General features: G+C 37.6%; 1 protein-coding gene across 1 annotated transcript in view; it reads left to right on the forward strand.

Annotated features, from left to right (window-relative positions):
• The first annotated feature begins 3,294 nt into the window (after positions 1-3,294).
• Positions 3,295-15,535, forward strand: part of LOC122815361 (solute carrier organic anion transporter family member 1A1-like) — a 418,921-nt gene continuing 406,680 nt past the window's right edge. The window contains exon 1 of the mRNA XM_044087816.1: positions 3,295-3,401. The gene's annotated coding sequence lies outside the window, so the exon portion shown is untranslated. The remainder of the gene's footprint in view (positions 3,402-15,535) is intronic.

The raw sequence follows: 15,535 nt of genomic DNA on the forward strand, positions 1-15,535 counted from the left end.
ACTCTTTCCACAAAGGGCAAACGTCCAGTCTGGTGGACCCCAGCCATTAACAAACTTTACAATAAGAGGAGAAAGCTATTACATGATAGAACAAAATCCATAAAAGGAAGTCACCCCTGATCATTATTAGAAAAAAATACGAGCACTCATAAAATCAACTAAGGCCAATTTTGAGAGAAAAATTGCCATGGATTCAAAGGACAATCATAAGGCCTTTTTCAGCTATGTTAGGAACCTGGGTGGAAACTCACAGATATGCTCAGAATTAGTCCAAAATGATACAAAAATCACTGAACCCACAGACATTGCCAACATACTGGCAGACAGGTTCAGTGCAAACTTCACCCCTCTCCCCTAAAGGAGAGATAACTATCCCAGCCGAGTGTAGCCTCCCGGACATCTCAAATGCGCAGGTGAAAGCTGCTCTCTCTAAAGCTAAAAATACAGCATCAATGGGACGGATGGTGTCCCCGGCTGTGTGCTACACGAGCTAAATGAGGAATTAAACCCGCACATAAGGCAGCTGTTTAATCTCAGCCTTACCACAGGATACGTGCCCAAGGAGTGGCGTTCGGCAACTGTGGTCCCACTCCACAAAGGTGGCGCCTCTACGGACCCTGGTAATTACCGCCCCATAAGCTTAACAAGTCTAGTCTGCAAAGCTATGGAGAGGATCATAATGGAGCTCATAAACAAAGATATAGGGGACTTGCAGACATTGGACCCGACCCAGTTTGGCTTTGTCAAGGGAAGATCATGCCTTTTGAACTTGGTCGACTTCTTAGAAATAGTCACCAAGGCCATTGATGAGGAAAGGCAGTCCATACAGCCTACCTTGACCTTGCAAAGGCTTTCGACACAATACCCCACTCGGGTATTGTAGAAAAACTTACCAGCTTAAATGTAAACCCATATGTCACAAGATGGGTTGCAAACTGGCTTAAGGACAGAACCCACAGGGTTAGAGTTGCTGGCGCTGTGTCAGACTCCAAGCCGGTCACAAGTGGTGTCCCACAGGGCTCGGTCCTTGGCCCCTATTGTTTGGCATCTACTTCTCAGAAGTACAGGCCAACATGGGAGGACTTTGGCTGACAAAGTTTGCAGATGACTGCAAACTGGGCGCCATAGTGGAAAGTGCATCGGACACTGATATCCTTCAGAAGGGACTCACGGAAACAGATAGCTGGTGCCAGAGCCATGGCCTGAAGTTAAACGCCAAAAATGTATAGTCATACCCTTCGGGAAAAACAAGGTAACCCCAAGCTACCATATAGGTGGCAATCCACTAAGCACAGAAGAGGTTATCAGGGACCTGGGGACCCAGGTTGACAGTGGCCTTTCTTTTGACACTCACATTGCTAAAGTGGTTAGAAAGACCTTCTACATTGCCCACCTGATCATGAAGGGATTTACATCCAGATCTAGTGAGGTCATTGTTCCCCTGTACTCTTCACTTATCAGACCAATGATCGAGTACAATGCCCCATTCGGGATGTATCTCACCCGACATCTGCAGCAATTGGAGAGACCCCAAAAGTTCCTCACCAAAAGGATAAAGGGACTCCAAAATCTGTCATATGCTGCCAGATTGAAGAAACTCCAGCTCTATTCAGTCGCATACCGTCTGCTCAGAGGTGACATGTGCCTGACATACAAGGCCATGTCCAACCCGGAATTAATGGACATGCTCCACCTCAAAAAATCCAAATCCACCAAAACCACTAGAGCAAGCGACTTAAACCTTAGCACGGATATAAATAGGACGTGCTGGAGGGATAGATTTATCACTCAGAGACTCCCTATGCTGTGGAATAAAATCCCGGTCCATGTGAGGCAGAGCACCTCGCTGACTCTGTTCAAGAGAAATCTAGACCTGTGGATGGGAGATCGTAGGTTTACCCCGGGAATCATCTCTGGGTCACTGCTGGACAGAGGCACAACAAACTAATGGGTACAGTATTTTTTCATATAAGGGGTGGCGTAAGCCACAATAATTTGGGCTAGGCTTATAAATGCCTTAGGGCAGATAGCCTAGTATAAACCTATGAACCTATGAACCTATGAACTTCTAAGCATTAAGTAACAATGAAGTTCACTAAATGAAGTTTTTTTTCCTGCTTGTTCTTCTTTCTTTATTTCATATGCCATGAAATGGATAATCTTAACGTCAGTTTTATGGTTTTACCTCTACTCCATATTTTTCTATCAACGCATTCATTTAAAACGCTGGACCTGTTAGCTCTGATTGCTCCAGGAAGTTCAGGCATCAGTGAATAACACATCTACTGTTTTCCTTTAGCTGTAGGTTGTGTTAAATGTATTACATTTTTACATTAATCGTTATGTACCAATAGCACCTGTGCACATTACAGTCCTCATCTGCAAACTAAAGGTCGGTCAAGTAGGGAAATCTATTGTGAAAGTTACGGTACTAATGGAAAAAAATATTGGAAATCAGGAAAGGTTCCAGGATTCCCACTTTAGAGTTGTACCAGATAATAATAAAATTCATTTTTTTAATTGGAGAATAGATATGAGGCATGAGAGGGTTTGTTGTTCTTATTGCTACTGCTACAGTGCAGTGGCTGCATTTTGTGAAGAGCAAACTTCAACATCCTATATAAACATTCAACAATATGATTTTTAAGTGATTACCTATTATAGCTGGGCTTCATTCATGGATGTGAACCATATTGAATGAGGCTAGTAAAACAGCCTACTTTGGGTAAACAGGCTTTCTAACTCTCTATCTACCTGTCTGTCTGTCTATCTGTCTATATATCTGTATGTCTAGCTATCAATTTCTACCTATAAACATAGCATCCAGGCATCAAGTGTTTCCTCATTTCATTGCCACTTCACTATCATATAAATATATATGAACATCTGTGTGTGTGTGTGTGTGTGTGTGTGTGTGTGTGTGTGTGTGTGTGTGTGTGTGTGAATCTATGTATATATATATATATATATATATATATATATATATATATATATATATATATATATTATGCTATACACAAATATGCACATACACAAACACATACACAAGCACAAATTTAGATTGAATGCTGATGATCTAGATATTATTGCTAAGAACATTTAAATATCTATGTGCTACTAACAGCATCATACTGGAATTAGGTATTATTCTAATTTAAACTGCTTGTTCTGACTTGCTGGCATTGAAAATCTGCTGAACTGACAGTGCCCCTAAAGAATGAAAACCTTAGTTACCAGGCCAGAAGTTAATTACATCAGGTTCCCTGTTACTGTTTTACAGAGCAAGCAAACACTTGGAACAAATATCTGACAGACGTAGCAGACTAAAGTCTGTGGCAGTCCTGCTCCTAAATAATCTGTTTAATTAAGAGGAAGGGGATCTAGATAATTCTGTTGTTCAGGTAAGAATTATTTCAAGATACATTTTCACATATAATGCTACTTTCGTCCTATCATTTGAGACACCAGATGTCTCATCATTTCAAGATCACTGTCTGAAAATACAACAGAACTTTATATTCAATGTTTTTCATATATAAATGCTGTTTCAAAGATTACATTTTGTGTTCTGCTGCAAGATCCTTGCCTGACATGCCTACTTTTGCCTCCAGCATAGTGTATCATAATAGTGTATCATAATCAAGAATGAGACATATCCCTTAGGCAGCATGTCAACTGGAAGATACTTTTATGGAATATTTTATCCCAACAAAGTTTATCCTTATTTATATGCTGATAGCTGCCACAAGGGCCCTTTCTCAACTTCATATTTAACCCAGCATTAAAAAATTACCTGTTTTCTTCTTTTTCCTTCATATATCCAGAATATACAATGTTTTATGAATGTGAACATGTTTATATATAACATATATATATATATATATGTATATACACACATACACACACACACACACACACACACACACACACACACACACACACACACACACACACACATATATATATGCATAAAACATTTGAAATTATTAGAGCCTGCAATAAGATGATACATTTCTTTTCCATCACTTCCTGCATTCAAAGTGTTTCTTTGACAGGTTGTGTTCTTCCATTATTCATATTAACTGTCCGGAGACCGAGTGTGTGATTTTCTTTCAGGATCTGTGCAGCACTCCAAACGATCTAGTATGTCGTATTATGATGCATCCACCTTTCCATTACTACACTGAGCAGTTTCATATCTGTTTAATATGCAGCATTCTATGATTTTATATTTTCTCCTGATGACCAACAATATTCCTGTAAAATGTGCAATTGACACAAGTTGCTTTAACATTTACTTTTATGCAAATTATAAAGTTAAGGCACTATTCAGAACTTTCTAGAATATAACTACATTCAAGTAATTCATGAAAGGGGAGTGTTGGAGGTTACCAGTGTTTAATTAATGAATAAATCACTCCAGTTTCATAGGCATATATTAAGAACATGAAATAAGAGTTGCTGCAGCAACTTTAACTCTTTATTGCCCCGGCCCAGTCCTGAACGCTGAGCGTTTGCACATTAATGTACCCACTGCCACTGATAAGTTTTTAGTTCTAAGTCATGACAATAAAAAATGAACCAACAAAGCACTAGTGATAATCTGTAGCTAGATAATAGGTTACAACATGAAGATATGGTCCACCTTGTTTCTTCAATTCGCGCTGCATTTATTTACTTATTTACTTACTTTATTCATTTATTGTATTTTACTGTGGCCATTTGTAGCAAAGTATTGAGTAATATTTTCCTGCAGACTTCTGAGGTCACACAATACTTCCTAGAAAGTTACTTTTCTGACATGGCAGAAAGTTATGACACAGAACAGGAATTAAACTAAAACTACACATGCATCTAGATTCTGAATAAACTGTAATCTGGAATGATTATTTATTGTATTAACTTGTTACACAAGGCAAATTTTTTAGGCACAAATGTCTTTTTCAGAGGTGATCCAGGATCAAGCTGTGGTTAAATGACTTGCTCAAAGTCACACAGTATGCAAGAAGATGCATAGGGAATCATACCTAGGGCTATATGATTAAGCCTGCTAAAAGTCCATCACTTTAGTTTTTCATTCATTATTGCCAAACATAGCCTTAGGATTATATTCACGCTTAGTTCTGCAATGCTAGATAACAGTGTGAGGGAAGGTGTGATCTGTAGAAAGTAGTTCCGCACTCAGGTTAAGGTGTTTCCTTCATCTAAAATTTTGGTTGAATGTTTTATTGTTGTGCACTAAAAATCGCATAATTTTTAATTGGGCACAGTGGAATAGGTATTTATGTGAGCTGTGTGCTATTTCTCATAGTTTTCACTTTTCTCCATGTGGTGCAATCATGGAGTTAGTATATTTAAGTTCAGTGGTGTGGGACCACCAAGTTCTCTTACATGGGGGTGTAGGGGGGGTTACCCATCTGCAAACATGTTTTTATAAATTTTTTATGATGAATACTTTATTCAGAGTAAAAAAAAATGTTGTTTTTACATGCACAACTCAATATAACATAGCAAAAAATTATAGAACACAAGTACAACTATGCTTCTGAAATATTCTTTAAGAATTTGTTTATTTTCACCTGTAATTCTGTGGTAACATATTACATGCATTTGTCTTGCTACCTCGGTTTTAGAAAATAATTCAGTTACTGGATTCATGCTACTAGCAAACCCACAATTTTGATGTTAACACTACTATTTTGATGGGGCCATTTTAATCAAAATAAATCAGCTACTCAGAATAATAAACTCGTATTAAAACTTCATTGAATATAATTAGTGATATCAACATATAAACAAACGGAGTTTGGGATATTAGCAGCTGATACAGGTGTCACCATGAAGGTAGTTTTAGTTAATTTATGTACATAAGCACTTTTCCATAGTTATAATGTGCAGGTCTGCAAAACCTAAAAGAACTCCATAGGTTGAAGTACTACAATCGTGGAATTGCACTATTTTACAATACAAACCATTAATGGGAATAATTACAAAATTAACATTATAAAAATTCACAGTTGAAAGAAGAGAGCAAACAGTAGATACATTCAAAATGTGGATACTACAGTAACTCAGCAGTTATTTCTCACTCTGGTTTAATGGGAATAATTACAAAATTAACATTATAAAAATTCACAGTTGAAAGAAGAGAGCAAACAGTAGATACATTCAAAATGTGGATACTACAGTAACTCAGCAGTTATTTCTCACTCTGGTTTTGTCCTGCATATTTTATTTTTCATCAAAGTATCATTCAATTCATTGCTTTAGTGTCACCTCTAGCATAAACGCAGCTTTCTCTATGTTCTTATATTGTAATCATGTCACTGCAGCACAGTAGATTTTAATGGTTTCTGCTCATGTTATTAAGGCTCCGGCTTCTATATTATGCAATATTTTTATGTTTCGCTATCTTATTATCCTGCATATTGCTAACATAGCTGTGAAGCCATATGTAGCCATAAATAAATTTGCCATGCAGAACACAGGTTTCATCCATTGCCCTGCCATTTTCCGGTGACACATGCCATGGCACAGAAAGTATGAAATAAGTGACCCTGACAGGGCTAGTTAAAGTACTCACCCAACAAGCTCAATAGACATACCTCTCAACTGTCCAGAGGTTCACAGAATGTCCAAATTTTTGTCTCATATTGTTGGTCTGTTCCTCATAAAATTTGTGGTTTTCTGGCAAATTGGTAAGGACTGACGTCACTAAATAATGGCATACATTTTTTCCAGACTTCATCTTCTTCAGAAAATGAATGCAAATAAAAAATCCATTTATTCTAGCAACTTTCTAAGTTTATAAGAGCAATATTTAAATGTGTCTCTATTTTGGGGTCTCCCCCCATTATTTTTGGCTTTGTGCAGATTTGTTGTCCTAAGAAGTTTAGAGGTATCAGTAGAACATATATGCAATGTACGAGCCCATAGTTGTCAGTAGGGTAACATGAAGCACATCTGTGCTACTGCACAGTAAACCATACAAATACAAGCAAATATATAAACATATGTTAATATGCACAGAGAACACCACAATATGCAGAGTCATTCTGATATACTTTGCATATGTTGTAACCAAAAACACTACATGAATGTAGAGCAAACCATGCTACAATTCCCAGACAAATTAGTACCCTATCCTCTCCCACAGTTCCCATTCTCTTAAAATGATTATATTTTGCCTTAGTAATTTAATAAGCTGGTACCCCTGTACTCTCAGTTTCCTGTAAAATAACACTGCTAAGAATTCTCTGCTACTTACCCTCTGACCACCTAAAGTCATGCATAACACCAGAGCATTGTTTTGTTTACTTTTGCAGTGGTCTTATGTACTGTGTCACCTTTGGAACTTCAATATCCACAGCACATTTATTTGACAAAGTTCAGTTTGTTTTATTGTTTGTTTTTTTTTTCATGTTTCAGTTTCCATTCTTCAGCCTAGTTCTCAAAAAAAAGTAGTTGTGCATCCCCCCCCCACACATACACATATACACAGCTTAATACTATATGCAAATACTACTTATCTTAACTATGGACTTCCACAAAGTGTTTGAAACAAACGTTTAAAATTTATAAATGAGGGAAGTGAAGGTTGAGCTTGTGTGTGTTTTTTAGGGGGGGGGGGCAGAGAGGACCTGGCAAGTACCTACCAATATGTGCTTGGGTACATAATGATGTCAGAAGCATAGCTGATATAATTTTCCACCTGTTCATTATTATAAGCCATTGTCTAGTAGGTGGTTCAGTGAAGATTAATGAATTGCAATGCAAGAGTACAAACTGCACATTTTTATTTCATTTCCTTTTATTCATTTGGTAATTAAAAAGTACATTAGGCAGAGGTGTCTTTTTTTAGCAGTTAGTACAGAGCACTAATCCATTTACGCTACTGGTTCAGTTTCACAAACTAAGTGGAGCTGTACTGAATTGAATCCAAGTGTGTAGGAGGAACTTATTAACAGGTCATAGTCTTAAATCTCTCAACATCACTGTCAGACCACCTGGGCTTGTGTGTGCACAACTTCTCATTACACTCTATTGCTCCTTAATACAGATAAGAATGACTGTGAGTACTGAAGACATTTACATCCTTATTTATTTACTGTTTGGTAACCAGTTAGATAGGCTGCCCTAAAGACTCTTTTCAGCCACAAATTGAAAGTACAGAAACATAAACAAACAGCATGAACAATCAAGAAGTATACAATAGATAAGAACAAATGCAAAATCAAATGTTTTTAAAGGGTCTTGGAACAAACATATACTTTTTGCAGATCTTTATGCTTGTTAGAGTCTTGTGTATAGAGAAACATTGAAGAGACCAAGTTAACACTAAAACCAAAGTTATTTGCATTTACAGTATATACATATCATCCATTTTGAATTGCACCATTTCAGGAAATACATAGGAAAAAAAAGCATTTAGAAAAACAAGCAAGGAAAGATTGCCAGGCTGGAGGCAGCATGCAGTTAGAATTCAGCATTTTACTGAGATTACCTTACTGGTGGTAGTATGCTGTTTGATAGCAAATGGTGAGGTTAATCATTGTCCCTTAAGCACTTACACTCAGTCTCCTTGTGGAAGTGTTTGGAGAATACTTTTTTGAACACATTGAGTGATTCTGGGCCCCTCAATTTAGGGAGTAATCTGTTTTGTAATGCTAGGCCTAGTGGAAAAAGACACATTCTTCAGTAGCTGTAAGACACATTCTCCCGTAGCTGTTCTATATGGAGGTATTCTTAATGTGATAGCTTTCTCCTGGGTATTTCTTAGTGAGTAAACCTCATCTTAAATGGGTAGTTTCCATCTCAGTGCCAGTGGTATGCAATATCTGCTGTTTAGCATTTTGTGAATAAGAGTACCTAGAAGATAAGTTGTCATTTTTGATATTGCAGGTTTATAGTGGTGAGATCTGCTGTTAGCAAGAAGGGCAAATCTGCAAATTTTACTTTCTGTTATCTGAAGTCTTTGGGAATTTTGTGCTGTGTAAAAAGTTATCAGAGGAAAACCATGTTTCAATTTATGGAGAAGAACATTTTTAGCTTGGGAAAAGCAGGCCGAAAGGGAGAGCAAGTGAGAAATTATGTAGCAGAGTTCAAGTTGAGATAGTACTGTGTTGGTTATCTGGTCTAGGTGATTTAAAAGAGTTAGAGACAAACTAAGTTCTGGGTATCTGGATTCAGAAATGAGGGGAATGATGTTGCTAGTGCTGTGGTTATCAGTGATGTTAATAAGAAGTAGACAAGGGTTTTTTTTGAGGGGTTATAAATAGCATAACATTTATTTATTTATGTATGTATTTATTTTGAGGTAAATTAGGAGGTGATTACAATTGTCTTAGATTGTTCTGGAGATCAGAGGGGTATTTACTGGCTTGTAATAGCACCTTGATCAGTGATAGTACATCGAACCATAAGACTGAGCAGGAGACTGGGGCTTGTATATGCAAATGTGTAGGAACTAGGTTGGTCTTTGTGCAGTAAAGGGAGTAGTGAATTCATTGATACAACTTGCGGTTTACTGGCCGATCTATGTCTTTACCCTTATATAAGATCAACAACTCTGTGTTAACATTGCATAAATATGTGATTACAGGTACAATAATCTAAAACCAGGCTCACGTGGTGGGTCACATGAGTCATGCTTCATGATAGAAGGAGGGTATCAATTATCTGGGGGATTTTAGTGTAAACAAGTGCTTCTTTGGCTGGAGAGTATCCAGATGATGTGGCTTGAGAATCTTGTTGGGATCCCATCAAAAAGCTTCCTTTGGAGGTTTATATGACACATTTCATTGGACAGAGACCTACTGCATTACTCAGGGCATGACAGGGATATGATATGTCTTCATCTTCTCCCGAAGTACCTGCAAATCCTTTCAATTAAAGAGTAAGACATAGCTGTGAAAAGGAATGTTTGATCTGTTCCCCTCAGTAGAATGATGCCAAAATCCTAAAAAGCACAAGTTGTACATGAAAATGGTATGGTAGATGGAAAAATGCATGGATGGATGGATGAATGCATGCATGGATGGATGGATATATGAATGCATGCATGGATGGATGGATGGATGAATGGATGGATGAATGTATGGATGGATGGATGAATGCATGCATGGATGGATGGATGGATGAATGCATGCATGGATGGATGAATGAATGCATGGATGGATGAATGAATGCATGGATGGATGGATGGAAGATTGGATAAAGAATACCATCCTTGGCAATTCAACATTATGGATTTTGATGGCTGTGAATGTCCAGTAGTCATAACATGGTAATATCCTTACATTGTGAATCAACATGCATTTCATGACAGCTGATATATGCAATCATACATTTGTGGTGATACAGTTCCATTTCAAATAGTGATTCAACACTGTGTCTATTGATTCACAATTCTGGACAAAGCTGCACAAAAATTCAATCATAATTCATAAAGTGGGACCTTAAAATTAATATTTTGAGAGAAGTTTATGAATTAATAAGGTTGCCAGAGTTGTGAGCCTTAGTAGTGCATTAGAAGGCATCCTCAGACTGGTAGAAGAAAACCAAGTAACCAGTAGTTTTCAGCAGTAACATAAAAGTGCAAACAGATCTTCTACATTTTATACAGGGAGCAGGAGTGAGAATGCAATTGAGCTTCAGAGGAAAAGCAGATGCAAGACATTTTTAAGTGGACCATCTTGTAAAAGTAAGGAGTGGAGCAAATAAATTCAGCATCTCATAAGTGAAACAAGAAGAATTAAGTAGTATTTTTCAGGGCTTACCTAAAAGAACTGAACTCCTAAGTGTTACAGTGAGAGGGGAAGGACACCCGGAGTAGAGAAAGAGAGAGACATAAACAACAGACAGAGAGAGAAAGAGATGCCTCCAGAGGAGGCAGAATGCTTAGAATAGCTGAACTTATGAAAGCAGGGAGTAGAAGAGAACATTGCAGCAGGAGAAACATTCAGGGTGCTACAAGAAAGGCACAGCAGTTTTGAGAACTAACATGAAAGAGTAAAAAGCATTTCTAAATGCTGCACATGAATGATGTGGTAGAGGACTTCATCAGAATCAGAGGTAGGAGTAGATGGAAAGAGAAAGTAAAGGAAGTATTCAGGAAAGCATGACTTGGTGATAGGTGTCAGGTGATTGGGAACAAAGGAGAGATAAGATGGTATCAGAAGAGGAATGCTGAAAGAAGTTGGTGGGTGATACGTAGAAAGCATGTGGGAAGGAAAGGATCGGCGGGAATCAGATCAGTCAAGATGGATCTGAATTGACAAAAATCTACAGAACTCCAGTTACTTGATACCAGACTCAATTGTCCTTATTGTTCACTGTTTTTCTCTTTGTTTATTGGCATATCTGTAGGTTTGTAACTAGCAGACTGTTTAGGGTGCAATCCTTTCAGCTTCTATTCACACTGATTCCCTACTAGACAGTCTTATATGTCTCTGAGAAATTCAGAAATTGGCAAATTATTGTATGAGTTAAGTTTATTAATAATTTTGCTGTTGTTTTTAAGAGGGTAACAGATCAGACAATATCAGTGCACTGTGTAACTTTGTTTCTGAAAAACAAGCAGGAATATGACCTCTCTGTGGTTCCTCGTCTCCATGTTAACTCTCTGTCTCTTACACTGTCTCTCTTTCTCAATTTATTATACTTATGCTTTTAATTTAAAGGGACACAGTGCTGCAATACTATATTTTGAGTTTTAAAAATCACAGAACATGGAGGAAAAATATTAGCATCTATTCTGAAAAAGTGGTGAGGATGCAAGGATTAAAGCTAATACCACACAATTAAAATCTGTAAGGGTGCCATTAGAAAATGGTTGGCCTTCTGACACGCACTCAAGCACCCAAGGTACAGGTGATATAAAAAACATTAGCATGGGTCATTTCCTTATAACATTATTGTAAATGGTACAATTATATAATATTGCTATAATAATCCCATATTTTATCAAACTGCCGCAACTTATTTATCATTTCTCTGATCTTTTAGACTTATAAAATTAGGATGACAGAAGGTACTGTCAAGCAATTATATGACAATGTAACTCCAATAGAAGTGTTCTCTGTCACTCATTGAGTGAGAGATGCATAATATAGGGACGGACTACAACACAGTTTCATTTTCATGCCTATGATGGCATTTAATAAAACATAAGCAATGATAAATATTTTTTGGAAAAAAAAAATTAGGCAAACCCAAGCATTTTAGCAAATTAATAATACAATGCATTATTATTATTATTATTATTATTAAACATAAGACTGCATGGGAACAGGTGAGTGACTGTGGAATAGCTTTTAAGTGAGAACAGTCTTTTTCACTTCATTTTTTGTGTGTGGTTTATAAGTATGGAGGAGAGTTAATACGTTCAGATCCCTATTTACCAAAATGCACCTGCATATTTACCAGTATTTATATAAATCCTACACAAATGAATGAACAGGAATAATGAACATTTTGAAGTCTTCAAAGTTACTAAAAGTGGCAGCCTTTGCTGAGATCTCTGAATCATGATTTCTTATTGTCAGCAGTATAATAGCTATGAATTTGCCATTTACATTGCACTGCTACACTGTATGTGAAGAAAGGACACGTAGACAGGCAAATAACAGGCAAGTAAAAGATTATTTCCCAGTCACTTTTTTTCAGCTTGGTATGCAGATTTGCTGTCCTCACTTATAAGCCTGATATCTTTAACATTTGGGCTCCACATTTTCCATGTCAGCAAGTCATCCATTGTGTAGTTAAACAAGCATTGCAAGGCTTTATGTAAGCAATAATGCCTGATGGCATTGGACCTCTACACCCTTGGAAGGGCATTAATTACACAATAACCCACACCATGGTGGGCACTATTGCACTTAGAGAATGGGTGCTCTGTAAAATTGTTGTGTTTTGTTTATTTTTTTAAGTACTATATTATTTTTGTATATATATTTTGATCTAAAATAGTTCCTCTGCTTAATGTTTCATACTTTCTGTAGTATATTTAATGGTGTTGGAGGAAGCATTTTACATCAAAAATATGAAAGAAATAATATAGTGCTTAAAATAAATAAATAAGTAAAAGACAACAGTTTTATAAAGAGCCCATTCTCTCTCTCTCTCTCTCTCTCTCTCTCTCTCTCTCTCACACACAGTCTCCTCTGCTTCCATACAATCACTCATACAAAATCACTCTCATTCTTTCTCGATCTGTCTCTCACATACAGACACAATCTCCTCTGCTTTAATACATGCATTCACTCACACAAGACCACTCTCTCTCTCTCTCTCTCTCTCTCTCTCGATGTCTCTCACAGTCTCCTCTGCTTTTATACACACATTCACTCACACACCCACAGACATACGTGTGTGTGTGTGTGTGTGTGTGTGTGTGTGTGTGAGTGTCGTGGGGAGGTTATTGGCCTGGCATGGAGTACTGTAAAAGTGAATGTCATATTATGAAAAACTTGCAGCTTGTTAGTTTTTCAAGTCTGTGTTTTGTTGTTGTGTGACATCTATGGAAATGTGAGTTACAGCTATTTGTTTTCTTTTCACACAGGGTCATTCTTTCCCTTCACCTGGTCCAAATATATACTGAGAATCCTTTTTATGTTGGTTGACATATGGGTATATTTACTTGCAAACCTTTAGTGATACAAGTTTAATAATGGAATATACCCACAACTATGGAAATGATTTGATGTATTTTTTCTCCATATTATGAAAGCTGACTGCCCAAAGCAGAAGAAAATTGATGTGCACATTCCTCAGTACATGTGAACATTGCTATTTTCAAGAGGATTACCTTTGACATAAATACTTTACTAATCTGTTATTCAAATCTCCTCTACACTAAGTTTAAAACATTAACTCATCCAGTATTCACTGTGTGTGTATGTGTGTGTTTGCGCGCGCGCTCATAGGCGGCTTTAGGCACCAGTGAACCCTGCGATCACGCGCGTGCGTTATGTGTGTGTGTGTGTGTGTGTGTGTGTGTGTGTGTGTGTGTGTGTGTGTCTGTGTGTGCACTCATAACAGGCTTTAGGCACCAGTGAACCCTGCGATCACGCGCGCGCGCGCGCGTGTGTGTGTGTGTGTGTGTGTGTGTGTGTGTGTGTGTGTGTGTGTGTGTGTGTGTGTGTGTGTGTGTGTGTGTGTGTGTGTGTGTGTGTCCGCGCACTCATAACCGGCTTTAGGCACCAGTGAACCCTGCGGTCGTTGGGGGTCTCCAACCCTCCAACCACTGGAAGCTACCTTATTTTGATATTTTGCAACATGTCTATCAAACGAAAGCTAGTACAGCAATCTTGCATACTTTATAAACCAGGTGGGTAATAACAATTATTTATATCTACTTTAAAATTCAAAGATCTCTCTGGTTATAGTAGCAGTGTTTTATCAAATAACAGGCTTCACAAGTCCATTAAATATTTTACCACTGACATAGTACCTCTGGCTTATTTAAACCCTGTTTGGTGGACATTCTCTCCACTAAAACCAACAACATAACCAGCTTTAGGTGCCTGCAATACCTGTGGTTTGCAAGGGGTCTGTAATCATCCTTGACTGTGTGGGGCCCCACAAAAGCAGCTGATGGTTAGGAAAAATGAATTAATTACCTGATTATGCTCTTTAACCTGAACAGAGCTGTGGTATGACCTTGTTAGGACAAAGCTGATAATGAACATGAGCAAGGTAAGCAGTAGAACAATTATCAGGCTGGAGTGACTGATCTGAGTGCAAACCTTGTATTTTAACAGCTGATGCTTCTGATCTTCAGGGATGTTTTCTTTCTTTCAGAGAGTTTTATAAATACTGGTAGAATACCAGAGTGCTACAACTCTCAACTTTACTGCAGTGGAATTCAGCACAATACCAACAATACCAGAATAAAGGCTCAAAATCAGGAATGCATTTTAAATATTACTCTAAAGGACTTAAAAAAGTTAATAAAATAATACCCTTTGCATCAACACGCATTTTTTGGATAATAAATACAAACCTCTGATGCCTGGAATTATTGGCTGTCTGTATTCCTGAATGATTTACTAGCAAATCAAACTTTTTACGAAGGACAGAGCAAAATTATGAGCAAAATCAGGGAAGGTCGGTGAAATTAGAGATAGTTACAAGTATGCATTACTCTTCGCAGAGGCAAATAAAAGTAACTTACCTCTGCTGCTGTTTGATGATTGCTAAGCAGCATTTACTGATCTGGTGTGGCAGTACCGGTGATGCACAATGCATTGCTATTTGCTGAAGTAGAAGACTGTTATTGCTATGGCTTTTGTGTGTCTGTAAAATATATCACAATTTTTTTTTTATCTCTGCATACACCCAATAATACCAAGACACATACATTATTCTAATTCATGACTCCCATGCAGATGGACAATACAGTTACAACTGCTGAATCCTACACAAATGCACTCTATAAGCACTTACACAAGTGCATAGATTGTGCTATCCCAAACAGAACCAAGATGCTATCCTCCAAAAAAAGGAAGCCAATCTGGTGGTGCCCTGCCATAAA

This window comes from Protopterus annectens, chromosome 11.part0 (genome assembly GCF_019279795.1).
Source record: "Protopterus annectens isolate FY-2018-M chromosome 11.part0, PAN1.0, whole genome shotgun sequence".
Taxonomy (NCBI): domain Eukaryota; kingdom Metazoa; phylum Chordata; order Ceratodontiformes; family Protopteridae; genus Protopterus; species Protopterus annectens.